This window comes from Corvus moneduloides, chromosome 3 (genome assembly GCF_009650955.1).
Source record: "Corvus moneduloides isolate bCorMon1 chromosome 3, bCorMon1.pri, whole genome shotgun sequence".
Classification (NCBI taxonomy): Eukaryota; Metazoa; Chordata; class Aves; order Passeriformes; family Corvidae; genus Corvus; species Corvus moneduloides.
In genome coordinates, this window is record NC_045478.1 from 32,442,701 (window position 1) to 32,461,741 (window position 19,041).

Genomic DNA, 19,041 nt, shown 5'->3' on the forward strand with positions numbered 1-19,041 from the left:
CAGCAGTGAACTAAAGCTAGAAGATAGACAGTTTGAGAGCATGTTGTGAGTCCTGTACTTGTGAGGGAGGAAAGGGAGGGGGAGCATGAAAGTTTGGAAAATTATCTATTCAGTCTATCTTTTCTTTCTACTTGTTTACTCTCTACGTATGGTTTGTTTTGCTGCTGAACATATCATATAAGAAAAATCTTAATGTATTTGTGTCATAGGACTAGTGGAAGATGGGTATTCTCTCACTAATGGAGAGAAAGTGTCTAAAGGAATTTTATGCATCTTGAATACATTTTCAGAATGAAAAATGAAAATTAAGGAAAGATATTTCTGTGCAGTCACAGAAAAGAAATAATTTAATGAGAATTCCCTGTTGACAAATTCTTAACCAAGCAATGATAGCTAGCAATAGATGGACCTTTTAAAAAACCTTTTAAGCTGTTTGTGAACTGTCCAATTTATGGACTTACATATTTTAAACCATTTTTGTCTCGTGCCAGTTTACTGGTAGTGCACACCTGTGGCTCCTGTTTCAAACTAGGCTTCATGGAATACATGCATGAAGATGCAGAGCCCTGCAGTAATACATGTAGATTGTGTCAATGCTGAGGCCTGACCAAGAGGCTCTCTGAAATCCAGGAGAAATTTGCAAAGAAAAAGGCTTCAGGATTGAAAACAGACATGGTAAATAATTTTAAGTAAAGGCTCCAAATGTGTTTGTGCAGCATCCGGCATGATATTGCCTTGACTGTGTCTGAAAACCTTGACTATACAACAATTCCAGGTTGCATTATTTTATTTATAAACTACATCATTTTTCCTCTTCTTGCCATGAACATGTTTTATCTTCCTTCAACCTAGCTAAAGTTTTTTTTTTCCTTTTATAAATACTTATCTTCCTATCTGTCATATATTAATTTGGAAAAGAAAAATATAATTTTACAGAGTTAAACAGTAGGCCCTGGTTATAAACCAAAAAAGTCAAAATACTCAGTATTCCAGGGTTGAACCCAACAATTCATCCTGTGTGGCTCCCAGGACTTACACCAGCTCTAAAATAAATGAGCACAGTCCCCAATACCGAGGCTGATTTGTTATCTCTATATGTACTTTTCAGATAACAGACATTAAATAATTCACTATAGAAAGTCTTATTTCAATTAAAATGGTAAAACTGATAAGGAAGTTTTCTTTACTTTTGGGAACATATCTCTGGCTTGTAATTGCATTAATTACAAATACACACAGTTGAAAAGTTATTCAAATGCAAATTTTCTTAATGAGAAGAAAGCAACTGGGAGTATAATTTTTAGTTGTTGCAGTTAATGAAAGTATTTGATTTTGTTTTAATTGCACTTTTAATAAAATAAAGTGCTCTCACAGTGATGAGGTTTCACTAATACAGCATCATCTAAGCAGTGCTAGAGCTTCCGAAGGTTGCTGATGGTGGATAGATCAGCTGGCACTGGGCTCTTGCTGGAGATAAGTGAAGCCACCAAGCCTCGCTCCCGGGCAGTGCTGATCTCTGGCTAACAGCAGGGTGCTGAGGAATGTCACCAGAATGACCCTAAAGGTTCTCTGATATTTTATCTAACACTGGTAAGGAATTGCAGTAACTTCTTTTCAAAAGGATTGATGTCAAAAAGGATTTACCTCCTTCCCCAAACAAGCAAGTTTTAGATATTAGTGGGTTACCTTTCAATCTTGCATGTGAGATGGTGTCTATGAGGAAGAGCAACCATCCGGGGAAACTTCAAGCAATAGCCTGGTGGCTCAGTGACCATATCCTGCCCCTCTTCACACTTCAGTCTGGGAATGTTGGGAAAAAAGGAATGGCAAATCCTGTCACTGGGTGAGCCTCCTGGTATCCATGAGGAGCTGTATCCAAACCTCAGGGGTTACATTTCCTCAGCTGTCATTTCAGAATGCCATGCTTTCAAACTGGTTTTGCAGTGTAAGTTGAAAGTATGTTTCAGAAAGGCTTGGTCTAGTCGCAGACAACTTAGGAACAGCAAAAAGACAAAATGAATCAAATAAATAGGAATATTTTCATTTAACTCTAATTATAATTAATATACTTGAAGGTATGATAAAAGATTCCCAGAAAAAATCTGAGCTGTTTGCTTCATATAATGAAGAAATCTAGTTATTTTTAGCATTTTAACAGAATATAATTTGGTATAGAGATAGAGTGCTAATTTTATGGGCTTTTTTTTCCAAATAAGCAAGTTTTTCATAGTTACATACATGGCAAATTAATTTTTCATAGATATTATGCATAAATGAAATTTAGAGAAAATATGCATATCTTAAATTTAATAGATTCACCATAAAATCCTGATAAGATTTCACCTTCTGTTAATTTTCCTCTGAGATGAAAGCACTACCAAGCAACAAAACCAGATGTCTAAGCACATCTTCACAGGGTGGAAAAGAGGGTTTTAAGATTAGAACTTCTAATAGATTTTGATCCCGAGCAAGAACTTTTAGAAGCCCATGGATGTCTCTCAGATAGACTTAACAGAATCCAATATACAAGGCCACTGACATGACAATCTCTGTGTTTTATGAAGGAAATGTTAGGGGTACAGGAGTGAAGTAAAGGGTGAGGCAAGAGCAGGAACCAAAAGACATCATCCTGGCAAAGGAAAGGTAGTAAAATGAAGTTAAGGTCAGAGAGCAGCAAGAGGGACAAGAGAAAGTAGGCTTGCTGTCTTCCCCAGTTACCCATTTTCTTCCCTTGTGCATAAATGAGGAATATCTCCTAGTCAATGCTAAGCATTTCACCTTTCTCCCATAGAAGCTCATGGCAAGGGGCTATCTCAGATCTCCTTCATCCAGCATTGGGGGACATGGCCAGAGATGGTTTTGTTTTAGGTTGTTTATGCTCCAGGAGTACCTGCACTCATTTAACAGTGTTTGGATGAATGACCTGAGAAGCTTTTCATGTGCAAAGGATATCTGGCATAAGTGCTCTAAAATATGTATGTTTATTCAATTTTGATTGCATTGTTGACATGGAGGTCCAGAGATATTTTGGGGAGTTTGTGTCCTGGGGTTCTCCAAAGGAAGCATTTGGAGAAAGCAAGAGCAAGCTTTTATAACAACTATCAGATTCTATGAATGGTTTTTGCTTCTTAAATACTCTTGCTGTAATGGGATGAAAAAAAAAGGATCACACTCTGAATGGCTAGGATGGGTATAACTTTTATACTCTGAAATGGGGAAGTAGATGATGACAGGGGCAAACATCAACTTGCTTTTAAGCGCTTACTATTACTGTAACCATCATGTCATGAAAGGTCATTGACATCATCAGCTATAGAGCCAAGTTATTTTCTCTTTTCTGATACAGTATTTCAGACAACCATTAGCCAATCTCCATTGTGCTGCAACAAACAGAAATTTAGGGAAGGGGACTGGGCATTTCTGTCACCCCTGGAGCTAGTGGAGAGAAGAGTGATGTGGGATCCCTAGAGCTGCTCACTGGCCTTGGGGGACACTTGTGTCTGTGCCCTGTGAGTTGACCCTTTCCTTCTTTGTGCAGTATTGACAGTGGTGTTTCCTCCTTCAGGAAGTACCAAGGAAAAACATTGTCTGATTTTGCATACCTGAACTGCATCACTATAGCCACATCTTAAATGGCTGTCTGCAGCTGCTTTAAAGTCCACTGGCATGTACAAAAGTGAATGTAAGTGCATTCTCTTCAAGAAAGAAAGTAGTTCACTGCTACAAAACTCTGCTAAGACAGTAAAGGCATCCCAGGCATATCTTCTGCCCTTTCAGATTGAGAAAGTCAAAAAATATTAGACTTCTAGAAAACCATGAAATGAAGAGTTATTTTCAGTTCTCAAATAACCTTAATTCTGCTTTATTTGAAAAATGACCCAATAAACATATAACTTCTCTCTTCTGTCTCCAAAACTGTCATGAAAGAGAAGCTGCATATGTTTTCTCTGTGGTCATATTTGCCCTAGTCCAAAAAAGTACCCCTCGCCTGCTAGATTTTACAGCTACCTCACCTTTACCTGGATGCACATGTACAATATAACACTATTTGTTTTTCTTTTTTCAAATAGCCTCTACACAAGCTATATTATTCTCCAGCTTCATTTATAACAAAAATACCTGTAAGCTTCCCACTTTTCTCCATGAAATTGCTAAAATGTACAGAAAAATTAAGATTGGAAATGACCAGCAACTAACCCAGTACCTCCATGTTCACCACTAAATCATGTCCTCAAATGCCACATCCAAACACCTTTTGAGCACTTCCAGGGATGCTGATTCCACTTCCCTGGGCAGCCTGTTTCAATGCATGACCACCTTTCCAACGAAGAAATTTTCCCAAATATCCAATATAAACCTTCCCTGGTGGAACTTGAGGCCATTTCCGCTCATCCTGTCACTGGTTGCCTGGGAGAAGAGGTTGACCCCTCCTTGCTACAACCTCCTTTCAGGTAGTTGTAGGGAGTGATAAAGCCCCTTCTGAGCTTCCTTTTCTCCAGGCAAAATAACCCCAAATGTAGTTTATTATATGTCTTGAGGCACTAGCACATCACTTTTTTCTTTGATCACATGTCAAGATCTGATAGAGCTCCTGTTATTGCACAGAGCATCTCCTGATGCCTCTTCTTGGACTCACAGCTCACCCACACTGCTCTTGCCACTTGCTGCAGTTACTTTCATTGGGAGCAGGACACTGGGATTTTTACCAGCCTTCCCAGGGCTGCTGTCCCCAAGGGAAGAAGAGGGAGGACAGAATTCAATGTATCTGTATTTATTAAACTTTCTCACAAATTTGGGGTTGCTGAATTTGAAATTATACAAAGATGTTGTCATGTATCCATAGTTATTCTCAGTAAATTCTCGCACTGGGATGGCAGGGATTCCACCACCTCCCCAGTTAATCTCTTTCAAGGCATATAATTAGAAGACAGACTATTGATAAACATTCCCTTAAGCATGATTTAAAAAATGATGCTTACTGAAAAGTAATCGTATACTATTTTCATCTTTTCAATAGAAAGTCGTCGTCTTGCCTAAGGGTAAATATCTGAAAGTTGGTTGTCGATGTCTAGACTCATCAACCTAGATTCCCTTTATAGCCAGCTGAAAGAAACAGGCACCTCCAGGGCATGATTCATCTGTCTGTCTTAGAAGAAACGGTAAGTGGAGAAGGATTTCTTTCTGAAATATATGCCTCAGAAATGATTAGAGTTGTTCAGGAAATGGTTTTCATATTCTGTGGGAAATTGATTTAAAGAACTAGTTTTCTTCAATACTAGAAAGAAGAAAAGGCTTTCAAGAAATGTTCAAGAAAATTACATATTTAAAAATTCACTCTTAGTAAAATGAAGTGCTTATTTTCTTATGGTTTTTTTCCTTTATGTTTTATAATTCCCAATGGAAAAATTACATTTGAAAATGAAGAGAGGTTTTAATAAGAAAAATTGAAACTTGAGATCGAAGTGGGATATTTTGATCTCACTGTTATCTTTCAACTTGAATTGCCTTTTTCTTATGAATGGTCACCTTAATTGGTCCATTCTACAGAAAGTTTTGATTTCCATGGAATAGCATTTTTGTAGAAAAATGTGACAACAAAATTTTTTCAACCAGCTATACAAGTTATGTGTGAGTGGACATAACTTCATACAAATAACTGTTTTTAATTGCAATACCTCTTTATAAAAACGTTCTGCTTTCAATTCACAAAGCTTTTAACATTCGTTAGCCTAACAAGTAGCTCTCAATTAATAAAGGGCTAACTGTGGCATCATTTTGAGAAATGTCTTATAAAGGCAAGCTTCTAATAGAGTTAAAATAATTAGGCATGTAAGATTTTTTGGGGCTGTTTTGTTGTCACAATTTTCTTGAAGGACATGAACAATAGACTGAAGTATCATATAGTCCCTACCTTCATGTAACCAAGTGCAAACAAAGAAAACATGCAGACTGACATTGTAATAAGAGGAATTTGCTTTGGTCCCCCCATAAAAAGAATTAGCCAGGGGTTTGAGTTTTTTATTATACATGATTGATGGCTATCAAGATATCTGAGACTGCAAAGCTAATACATCGAGCTACAGTATGACAATAATGAGCTGTGACAGTCTAACTGAGTAAGGGAAAGTTTCACAGAACTGGGTGTCTGGAAGGAAGACATCGAAGTTGACAAATGACTCCCAGCTAACTTGCTTTCTTCTGCAAGGCATGTTCCAGTGTCGCTGAGAGGCAGATGTTAAATGGAGCTAGACAGTACTGAACACACTTCAGTAAATGTCTTGCTGATAGGATGATTTACACACCAGAAAGAGGGAACAAACATTTTTAGGAAAATCTGAATGAAATCTTAGACTTTGTTCAGACAATGTGGGATTCACCTCACCTAATCATGAATTGTCTACTATGCAGTATTTACACTCTAAAGTAGCCAACACACTTTATGGTCCATGAAGAGAAGTACATGGCACATTTTGGATACAAGGTTTAGGATAAACACACCTAAAAAGCATATATTTGTCTCGCCAGATTTAAAAGGAAGTCTAGGGTAACTAGTTTAGATGCCAGTGGTTACAATGGAACCATCATAGATCTTCAAGAAGTCTCAGAATTTGATAAACTAAACCACTGCCTATAGAATGTTCTGTAATTAATTTTCCATTTTTACTATATTGATTTTTTTAATCAGTCAGTTGGATTTAATTCACTGCCAGATGTTTTCTATGAACTAATCAGCTAATTGTTTGAGGGAGTAATGAAAACTGAGATATATATGTGATATCCAAGTTAGGCAGAATTTGACCACTATGTATTTAGACTGGCTAGAAGAGGAAAAGGTCTTATCAGCTTCTATGCTCTATTACTTTTTGCCAGGATGAAAACAAATTGTTAACAAGAACATACTAATTAAATAAAAAAGGTTTTGGCTTATAGTTCCTAGCATGATGTATTAATCTTCCTCTCTGACATCTCCATTTCCCATGTATAATACTACAATATTCACTGGACATGAAGTTAACTCAACTACCAATCTGTAGTGCCAGAGACCAGAAGGTACAGATTGCCCTGCATGTCCCAGCCCAGCCTCCCCAGGGCCTCCCCCAATCCTCTCCTGAGCCCCAGTACCTCCATTTAATCCTGTCTTGGGGCTGCCATTCCCTGGCCCAGCTACATGATGGATGTGAATGTGTCCAGTGCGGTCTCTGGCCCTTGTGTACTATACTCCTAACTGGTTCCCTCAGTGGAAGGAACCAGTGTTCCTGGACCAGCTGGACTGCTTGCAGTGCCTGGGGCTGCCAGTGGACCTGCTCACCTCTGCCCAATGCGCTCAGTCTCTGCGGGATGGCACCTGCTGGCGAGGGCACAGGCTATGCTGGGGTCACTCTGTGCTCCTTCATGAGGGAGCAGCCAGACCCTTGCTGCTACCCCACGTGTCATCTTCTTCAGTGTCCTCTGGGAGGCTAAAACATTGCTGATCACTGCTTGCCATTGATCTGTGTAGGCTCTTTGTACAAGCAACACTGATCTTTTATTTCAGAACAAGTACACAGATAGAGTACTTTCACCTGAAATGGCAAAAGAGCCCTCACAAGTCCAGGCTAGGAGAAGTTCTCAATTTCCTAGGCTCTTTGCAACATCTCTTCACTGGAATGACATCAGAAATGCCTGAAAAGTGTGGACAAAGAGGTTAGATGAGCACTGGGTGCTAGTGTGTATGCAAGTTTGGGAAGAATGGTTTGCCTGTAGATATGAGGTAGATCCTGGCCTTAGCCATACCTTTAGCTCCCAGAAGGGGACAGAGCTGCAGGCACTGCAGCAGTCTTGATGCTTGGCAAGAATTAGTCACACCAAGTACTATGGAAATTTCAGAGACATGTGGCTTCCAGAAGGTGGAGTTTGCACAGCAATTGGTAAGAAAGACCTTTGCTTTTGCATTACAGTTGCCAAAGCATGAACCCGTTCCAAAGCATTTTCAAAATTTTAAAAGATGGGTGACATTGCAGAACTGCTGTGGCACAACTATATTAGAAACAGCAGTTACTGAAAAAGTAACTCAAATACACAGAAACTACTGAATCAACACCAAAAAATGCTGAATGGCTGATATGGAAAAGAAGTTGATCTGATGGAGAAAAAAAAATGGTATCGGAAAGAACTCTATAAACAGGATTATGTTTTTCAAGGCCTGTGACTAGAAGGTTTAAATGACCAGAACATATGGTAGCATGGCAACGAGAGGCAAGTTTCTGAACTGAGGAGGAAGTGCTTAGACTAGAACACAGAAACAGACATGGTATGACTGACCAAAGCTCACCCTGGCTACCTTTCACATATCTAACAGCAGCCATAAGCAAATAGAGAAAAACATAAGAGCAAGGCAGATACTTACACCTGATGCTCTACCAGTCTCCAGCCATCTTCATCTTAGGCACTTCCTGTGCATCATATGATTTCTGTTTATTGTAACCTTCAGGGTTACAATATTTTATTTTCAGTTAACTTATAGTGGCCCTTTGAATTAATGGAAACATTCAGACCCCATTGGCAAAGCAGTCGTTATCTGGGGCTGTCTTGCACCAAAACAATTCCTCTATGTTTTGTTTTGAAGCAGGTTCCTATTGTCTTCATTTCTATTCTTGTCTTGGAAGACATTTTGAACAGCCCATCAGAGATGAAATGAATATCTGTAGGTATGTTTGACTGCCTAATGAGATAAAATTGCCTTCTGAACAATATTCACAGAGACCTCAAATTTGTAAGCTGTTTGGACAGCAAGTTTTAAATATTTGGACATTTCCATGCTTTGAATGTCATTGTTGGTCTGTTTTGAAAGTATCTCATTATTCAGTGTTTCAGAAGGAGGACACAGTCCTTACCACACCTTACTCTAGCCTAGATAAATCCTAAACATTTAGAGGCATCTTGTATGCCTCACTGGCATACAAGAGTTTTCTCAATCTCTTCTAGCTTATTTTACTTTTTTTCCCCTCTTCCTGTTTTTCTTTCTTTTTTACTGAGAGTCTGGTTTAGACAAAATAACTCTTTCCTAGGTCACATGGTTATTATGTCACACCATTTGGGTTTTAAACAATGCATTAATCAATTGACATTTCAGAATGGCCAGAAACTTCAGATGCCATCCATAATATTTTCCATCAGTGAGTTGAATAGTGCAAGGAGAAACCAAACCTGCATTTCCTTTTTATATGTGATATATCTAAATGATGACGTAGTCAGTTTTTAACAGCAGTCCAAGAACATCTAAACACTTCCTTCTATGTAAGATGGTAATATAAATCTAATAATCCAGAAAGTAAACCTGTTTGAATTTATCCAACAGGAAAATTAAATGGAAATGGTGAAAATAAAGTAGTATTTGTTTACAATAAATATTTTTATTATTTACTCTTTCTTCCTTCTGTATTTGATGATAAGTCAAAAGCACTAGGTAAAGCTGTCTTTATAACAAAGTTATCCAAAGATAACTTGACAACAGACCTCCTCTGTTTAGCATAACTGAAACAAGCAAATGTGCATCTTTGCTTTTGTTGGGCTCGAAATACCCTTCACCAAAGCAAGACTTCCAATTTTGTTTCCATGACAATATGCGTGACTTATAAAAGCTGTGGATCTTTTTGCCTAAGAGATGTGACTAAACCAGCAACATTTCATTTGCCTGTAAGTCTGCTTTTTTTTTCTCAGACATGAGAAGACTTTGTTTAAAACATTTATTTCTAAGAAGTTCTGCAGTCCAAGCTTCCGTATTTTCATTCTCTTTTACCTAATTTTCAGCATCCTCGATGTAGGAATGTCCCCTATTTTTATATTTATTTTTATAGTATTTCATCTAATCCTCCTGTTTTCTTAATCTTAACGAAACATCTGTGTCTTTAGCCAGACCAATTTTCTTCCATTTCAACTCCTTTAGTGCTTTATTACTGAACTACATTTTACATTGAAGATTCCCCTCTTCTTGTCTGAGCTATGTAAACATAATAGCAGCTGTTTGTTACAACAGTCTTCTCATACTTGTCTCCATTCTCTGTATTATCATTCTCTCCTTATCCCATTCTTGATCAGTTAACAAATTTCTTCCTTAATTCAGGGTCTGTTTTCAAGCTTTTTTTTTCTTCATACATAATGTTATTACTTTCACTCCCATCTGCTTTCTTGAGTAGTAATTTTGAAAAATATTTTATTTTGAAAAATATTTCTCTTCCTATAACCTAATATCAGATTTCCATATAAAAAGATTTTTGGTCACATGAAGACCAGAGTCACCAAAATTATAATTGTTTTACGAATTATTTTAAGACAATTTGATTTTCTTCTTTTTAGTTTTCTTTTCTTTTCTTGTTCCATACTTTTAATTCTTCCCTTATTCTACCAATAAAATGTTCTTATTGGTTCAGCAAAACATCTTACCAAAGTCTGTAAATTTATAATTTACTATGATTTCATATTTGTAAAGCATGACTAGAAGGGGAACTGATGCCTTTTCCTGGTCTTAAAATCAAGAGGCATACACGGTTAGAAGGGGAAAAGGGATTTTACCTTGGTATTTATTCTTAAGGATCCTTAGGTGCACACGTCCAGGTCATATGCATCGAGATGTGCCCCACCGAGTCTTTCCCTGTGTCTCTGTGTCTCTCTTCTTCCGTGTGTCTCCTAATCCCCCCCAACATTGGGTCCCCCCCAACATTATAGGCTTTACTAATTAGCGTATCTATCAAAGATTCCCCAATGAGAGGTTCAAGTGAGCCCCCCCCTCCCCAAGGAGCCTTCTCCTGAATGGTTCTATCTTGGTTTACAGAATGTGCTCTGGAGAGGACCTTGGGGTCTGGGGCACACTGATCCCTAACTACGAAGCTTCTAAAATGTTTAGTCTCTTAGCTTAACAAACAAGTCCAAGAATGTAGGCAAAAAGCACTAGGAATACAGAAGCTGTAAAAAGGTATAACAGGGGTATAAAAGAAAAGGCAAAAATCTTCATGGCATCAGAACACATTAATGCATTTCCACATGTACATAATTAGTCCACCGAAGTTACTTCTTCAAAACAATGCCTTCAAGATCTCACAAAAATTCAAAAACTCTTGATACTTGAACAGAAATAATTGTGCTATAAAGTCTAGAAAATTTCACATTTCAGTGAGAAAACCATCTGCTATTTAGAAGAAATCCCAAGGGAAAGGAATGGGTTTTTTCTTTATATTTCAGTGTTCCTACTGTTCCACAGAATCACAGAATTTGGTCATCCAAGGAATTTTCATCAGGCTCTGAAGCTTTGTCTGTTACTAGTGACTTTTTAAGCCACGATTCTGAGCTAGGAAGGTGTTTTTATCTCTGCAATTTTGCAGTTGAATCAAAATTCTCCAAAGCTGAGAGGAGAATATTTATATCTTAGCTTTTTAAAATTTAAGGCCATCACCCACTTTAAACTGAAGGCTATAAAATAGTCTAAATTTTGTGTCATTTGATGTATAATATTTATTTCTGCTCATCTAATTCATCCTTGCCTTTTTGAAAAATTAATTAAAATGCATTTTTCATGGCATAAATTAGGTACATAAACTTAGGTATTTCTGTATTATTTTTACTTTGACTTTTGTATTGCTGCCTTCTCTGTCTCAAAAGGCTAACTTCCTACAGAGACATGTACTGGAAAGGATGGAATAAGCATAAAACGGATTGGATCTGGTTCAAGTAGAAATGTCAGCTGTGATATAAGTGGTGTATCTTGAATCAGCAGCAAGTAACTAGAGCTACTGTGGAGACCAACAACTGGACCTTTACCTTTTTGAATGATTGACAGACATGAAAACCTAGGTGTCCCACTACCCTTTTCCACTTGTGAACACTGAACACTTGTGAACACTGAACATCACAGATCTCCTTCTACAGACATGCTGATTTGTAGAGATAGATCCTGTACTGTGAAGACACAGCCTTCCTTTCCAGCAGCCTTTGCTTTGCCAGTGTCTGGCAAAAATGCCATCAATGTCTACGTATGGGTATATGTTATGCCAGGGACTTCACTTCAAAGCATTTCAGTAAAATAAGGGAAATTTAATTTCTGTTTTGTGCCACATCCTGCACATAAGTACTAATTTCTAGAGTCTTCTGATGCATGTCATGGCTGTGGAGTTGTATTGCTTTAGAGTTGGCATTTTGTTCTGTGAAAAATGTACAAGCATTTGAGCACCTCAGCATCGGAGTTTCTTTGAACAGCGGCTCTTCTTTGGCAGTTATTCAAATCGCTACACAAGAAAATAAGTTTTACCCAGTTGGCATTATTATCCATTATTATTTGCTCTTAGTACACACAGTGCAATATCAAAAACCCCTGAGGAGGGCACCAGCAGCAACGACTTGGGATGCAAAGTGTGTGTAATTGGTTGCATTTCTAACTCCTGATTAGGTCAGGGTGTACTGGACATTGTTTGTAACAGCTCCATTTAGTTTTGAAAGGAGGTGCAGCTATTGCATATATGCTAGATAAAAAGAATGCATCCTTCTTGCCTACATCTTTGGAAAAATCTCCACCAACCGTGCTTTCTCTGATCTGCAAATATTAATAAAAGTTTAGAATAGTTTGATGAGTTTTCATGCAGGATACTTTATGCAGTCCTGTTCATCTATGTGCAAAAAGAGAAGCTGGAATGCATTTTTGATGTGGTTAACAGGACAATTAGGGTGATGGAGAGCCTGTGGGAGATTGGCTCTCAGTACACTAAATCGAGAGCTAGAAGGAGAAATGATCACTGCCTATAAATATAAAGATCAGTGTAGGAGTAGAGCTGTTTAAGCTAAGGGGCAGCAGTACAGCATAGATGAAGAGAATTTGGCATGAATTAATTCCAGGCTTGAAATTCAAAGAAGGATTTTAGAACTCAAAACATTCAAGTTCTGGAACGATCTTCTAACAGTAACAAAGTGTAAATGTGTTAGCTTGGTGCTTGATTGAGTTATGAAAGAGATTGTGTTATATGATTGCTTGAGGCAGTTGCAGTTGGATTTGTTAACCAGAAAGTTCTTCTCAGTTTTACTTCCTATTCTTCTGGTATGTTTTTTTGCCATCTCCATGCTTTTTGGCCATCTCCAGATTCGAAGTGTGAGAAAGCAATACCCTTAACAGCTGTCTGACTGCAACATGAACAAAACCACTGAGAGTAAGAAATTTTTGTAAGAATTTTGTTCTTCTTGGAGGAGAATAATCCAGTCCGTGGCCTGTTGGACAGCAATTATAGAGAGACTTATGGCAGACATGCATATAATTTGCTGTCTTGGCCAGTACATAAAGGTACACTCTTAACCAAACAAGTTGAAAATTCAAGTTGGTGTTTCCAAACACTGAGTCCATGTTGAATAATACGTAACATCTCACTTTGAAAAGAGGTTGCTGCTTTGCTGCAGATATTCACTGAGTTTACAGCTGTGAAGATGTTAGGTCACCAAAGGACAATCTCACTTAAACCTGCTGAAGGAGTCCCAGCAAGTGCAGGAGACTTCAGCCAGCAGCGTTGAAACATTCCACTAGGAAGAAAGATGGGTCTCATTTCATCTAACTTTAGATGTCTACAATAGAGCCACTTACTGCTAAGCTAATCACTCTGAGTTCCCTCTTCATCAGTAGGGAGGAAATAAGTATTTATTATATATAAAGGGGGAAAAAAAGCATTGAGGCACAGTACTCCTTCTAATTCTGCGGCCTTTATTTTCAAATGGCAGTATTCCAAGCATCGTAAATTGGAAAGCATGTTAACTGAGTGGTTTAGAATTCCTTTTTAGTTAGATTATTTTTCAACCTGCGTGAAGCAATGGAGTAGACAGCAAGAGATAAAAGAACTAGTAATGTTATTGCCACTAAGAAACAAATAAGACAATTAAAATACATACTCATGCAGAGTTGCTATGCTTTACATGGACAGCATTTTGAAAGTTTAGCTTCTCTAAAGGTATTTATGCACAAACTGTCTTGTAACGCTCCAAGAATTTAGAATTGGAAATCGTAGATGCCAAGTTATCAAGGGTGACTTCAATCTGTAAAAAAAAAGCAATAGAATCTGAAAATAGCTACCAGTGAGAGCCAAATAAACAACTTACTTTTATTTTTAAGTTTGAGCTTGAAGGTATGAGGAGCTACAGTCACCCAGGTTATTTTGACATGAGATGCCAGTGGAGTGAGGTATTACTTTCAGTTCAATTAAGCTAATACTACAGGTCTTGCCCCCATGCTCTGCAGGTCAAAAAGGGTCCTGGTCTACATCAGAACATTTGCGTATCTTGTTTCTACAAGACTTCTTACCTTCTGTATTTTGGCAATTTCAGATGGATTTTTTATAATTTAGTTTTTCTAGGAGAAGAAGTGAGAGAGCAAAAAGGGAGAAGGAAGTCAGCTTTCAAGGAAAGAGAAGATTTTGGTAGCAGCACTGTTGGGCAAAGGAAGTCTTAAATCTTTGAGATGTGGCCTGAAGGACTTGCCTGGGAAGGGCACAAAGGCAAAGTCTGCTGATGAACAGAGAAAAAGAACCACTACCATTTTAACGACAAAGAGAGTTCTTTGCATGCCATTTTCTAATCTGGCTAACCAGACAATATACCTGCCAGAAGTAGTGTGAATATTTATGATTCTTTTGGACAGTGAGCATATATGTTACTATCCTGATTCTGTTCCTTTTGAAGTCTGTAAAAAATCCTTGGTAACTTCAGAGGGCCCAAAAACGCAGAAACCCAACAAATGGAGAGATTCTTGACTGGCATATGGGCTCCTGAGGGAAGAGTTTAAAATCCTGATGGGTCTTCTATCAAGATTTCTCCAGTGATATGATAGATGTGGTTGATATATTGGTAGGCACTGATTGACTGGGGAAAGAGAAGGATGAGGAGGTGGTCTCTAGGGAATGTAATGATAGTAATTAGTATGTAATACATGCAAGACTATTAGTACCAGCCCATGTTTTATGTGCAGGCTACAAGCACATGACGAAGGGGAGCCACACAACAGTGCAGTCCCAGTTAATATGCAATGAATTTTGTGAGGGACTTCTGGTCCTTGGAAAGGGCCAGATAAATTTTAAGGATGATAAGAATTACTATAAATTTTAAGGATGATAAGAATTACTCTAGGGATGTAATCAGCAATGAAACTCACCTGGAAAGAGAAAACAAAGGCATCTCCTTAAAATCCAAGTCTACCTGAACTTTGAAACACAGCTTTCACAAAGTCCAAATACTTTGCAAAGATTTAAATGCTGAGATACCTTTAGAAATACACTTTTTACCCATTTATATGTCTAGTTATCCAGGGTGTTGCCATGTTTGTCCCTTTACAATGCAAATTGATGCTAAATTACCTGTCAATCTTCAAGAATCTGTCTCAGGCTCAATTTTCTAATAAGCAAAAAGATTACCTTATCCAGAGAGGTATCACATTGAATATATTTATTAATGGTTGGTGTGGCAGTGCCTGAGTAAGCCAGGCTGCAGTAGATGTGTTTGTACACAGTGTTGTCCAGCTCAATCTAAATTGCAAAGGCTAGTTGACAGAGAGGTGTGGTGAGGTACATCTTCAATCAAGAAAGTGTCAGCTGAGGCCCATTTCCTGACTTAAACATTTACATAGCTGAATAGCCTATACTTAAAAACACAAAGCCTAATGAATAAGCAATAAGACACTTGACCTATAGCAATTGCGAGCTCCTATCCTCTGTATTTAAAATGAGTTCTGTCTCATTCACCTTTATCAGAGGAGGATGCTTTCTGAAGCAGCCAGCTCTGCTCAACGGACACGGAGTGGTCTCTCCATGATAACTCCTTAGAGCAGCAGGGGATAGAACATCACTCTTGCCTCTCCTGTTCTGCTAGTTGGGGATATGCCTTTTGTAAAAACAAATCCTCTAACACTGGAAAATTGAAGTAATTTTTTGTTGCAGCAAAATAATGTAAAAAATATTGTTTGGCTTCTCTCTCTGATGAGGCTCCCTGACTGGGACAGGTTTTATCTTAAACATGTGTGCTGGGCCTCCTTTCAACATGGCCAGTGCTCAAGTGAGCAGGAAAACTGACATTTAGATGTGAAATACTTGTTTCTACAATTTTTCCTTCTCTCCCTTCCATATTTTTCTCTTTTAAGTGCCATCACCTTGAAACAATAGGCCTATCAGCTGTACAGTAATTTTGGGCAGAATCACAAAAAGGCTGATACAGAATGCAATCAGCAAGGAATCAAATTGGGGTGTTTAATTAATGGCAATGAACATGGCTCGGTTGACTGTCTCTTATCAAGCAAATCTGATATTGATTATACTTGGATTAAAGGCATGGTTAATACAAGTTATTGGTGTAATATCTTTATTTATGACATTCTGATAAAAACTGGGAATATACAAAATCAATACAGCTGACTTCAAGCAAATTAAAAACTAGCCAAGTAATATATTGCAAAATGTAATTATACACATAAATAGCAAATCATCCATTGGGGTGTTTTTAGCAGGTCCTGCAGAGATCTTCTCATTGTACAATGTCGTTATCAAAACTGAGAGAAAATATAGTATCAGCCAATAAGGTGGATGCAATCCCTACATGACTGAGGAGCTGAAGGGATCAAAACAACCTAAAACATCACACCAAATGGGAAACTAACAGATAGACCATTACCAGTTGAAAATCATATTGGTTACAGTGATCATGAGATTGTAGAGTTTAAAATCCTGAGAGAAGTGAGGAAGACAAATATTAGAATCATAACCCTAGACATTTGGAGAACAGATTTGGGCTTATTCTGTGACCTTCTTACCAGTATCCAGTGGGGAGCAGCCACAGAGGGCACCAGGGCACAGGAGAGCTCGTTGAATTTCCTCAGAGAATAAAATCCCTCTTTTTGTATGTGGAGGAAGGTGAAAAGTGTGGCAGGAGGTCAACATGGATTAACAGGGAACTCCAGAATGAGCTCAAACACCAAAAAGAAGTACATGAAATGAGGAAGAAGGAATGGAATTCTCAGGAGGAACATAAAGATGGTGGCTAAAGAATGCAAGGATGAAGCTGAGAAAACCAAAGCTCATCTGAAGCTGCGACCAGAAGTGAATGTGAAGGACAAAACAAAGGACTTCCCTAAGTATATCAGCAGCAGAGAAAAATTACTTATGTGGGTTTAAAGTACATTAGTCCCAGCACTGGCAATTTTTAGATGGATCTGGTGATTTTTTTGGTGGATCTGCCCTGCTTCTATTATAAATGTTATAGTGAGTATGAAGATACAGTAAGCTATATCCTGAGTACTGGAATATTTCTTTGTGTCTTTGGACAAATAAAGCAATCAGTAGAAAGTACACAGGCCTGGTAGCAGTTCCCAGGGTACCCAAATACATGGATGAAATCTCCCTACTGATACGTACTTTACATATCACTTTGAAGATATGAACTGATCCATCTGACCACCACTGCAAATCACAGGGCCAAACTAAATTTTTCAGGTGGCTTGTTCCTCTTATTACTGATAAAGCCCAACAAACAACCACAAACCAGTAAGCCATTCCACTAAGGATAGCAGAAAAATTACAATCATCCTCCACCCTCCAAATTTTTTAGACAGGCAAATACAAAGCAGTGAAACAAGTATCAAATTTTAATAATAGACTGGATTATATAGAAGAAATCATACTCATAAGAGTTATTAAAACTCTATAGACTTTGGCACTAATATTTTCAAGTAAATGAAAAAAAATATTTTTACAAAATAAAAATCAAGAAACAATGAACCTTCCAAGTTAGTAGGTATGGCACAAAAATATTGAAATGAAGTAGCTTCCTCCAAGAGGTTACTGGCAGGGTTTCAGAAAAGAAGATAGGAAAGCCCAAGAAAACAACGAGGTGATTTGTCAGGCGTCATGGACTGCCTAGCTATTACTGAATTTCTCTGTAGACAATCTAACAGGAAAAGGAGGATTTGTAGCACTATAATTCATGTTATCTTCTTTTTCCACCTTACTTATTCCAGAGCTGACAGGAATTCACAGGAGTCATGCAGTATGTTGCTCAGCTGGAAATTAGGCAAAGAAATACAGATTCAAGTGTGCAGTATTAGAAACCCTACTTAGAAATTTGGACTAAACTTTTCCGTTATGAGATCTAAGGGACAATAATTACTATGGAAAGGTCAAAATCATCTAACAGCTAAAATTAGATAATGAGAAGTGAAACACCTACATCACCAGTCACTTTTGAAAATGCATGTGAGGAAGTCTTTAAAGCCTAGCACTAGTACTTCTTAAACCCAATGCTTGCTGTTGCAGTTGTATTCACTGCAAGTAATTTCTTTCACTTTCATTTACAAAGGAGCATTCTCTCCCCTAGTAATTGTCATTACTTCTCCATAAATTTCTATTTTTAGGAACTCTCCAGGCACGTTTGCATTTTAGCTATCAGAAGCAGACAAAATTTTACTGGATGACAAAGTGCAGCTAAAGATTTGGCTAAACATCTGAAATTAGGGAATGAGAAGTAAAAAGCCTGGTTCTAGGGAAGAAACCTTTTGTATTTAGGTGGAATCAGCGTCAGAAATGTCTTTCCATTTCAGTCAGAACTCTGCTCCTTCCAGAACAGCAACAAAGAAGAGCATTCCCTTCCTTCTAGCTCTGAGAGTAGACAAGAAATTTCTCTTCTTCTGCCAAGAGAAAATATCCCATGAGTGAAGAAGTAAATATATGAGTTACTGACCAAAGCTGTTTGAGTGAGATAGAAAAACCAGAAGATTCTGAGAAACGACACAATGGAGAAGGATGGAAGCAGTGAAACAATAAATAATAGAAAAGTTGGAACAAACCATTAGGAAAAACCTCAAAACCTCTACAACAACCTACCATGCACAAAAGAGGTATGATGATTGAGAAAGATAAAAAGCAACAAGAACACTTTATATTGCAGTAGAGACAATCCTGTACCAAATTCTGCATTCTAATAATTGATTGCATTTTATGTGAAATTGTGAAACAAATCTGAATGAATAGGAAAGTGCACAGGGTATCTGGTTTTAGATCG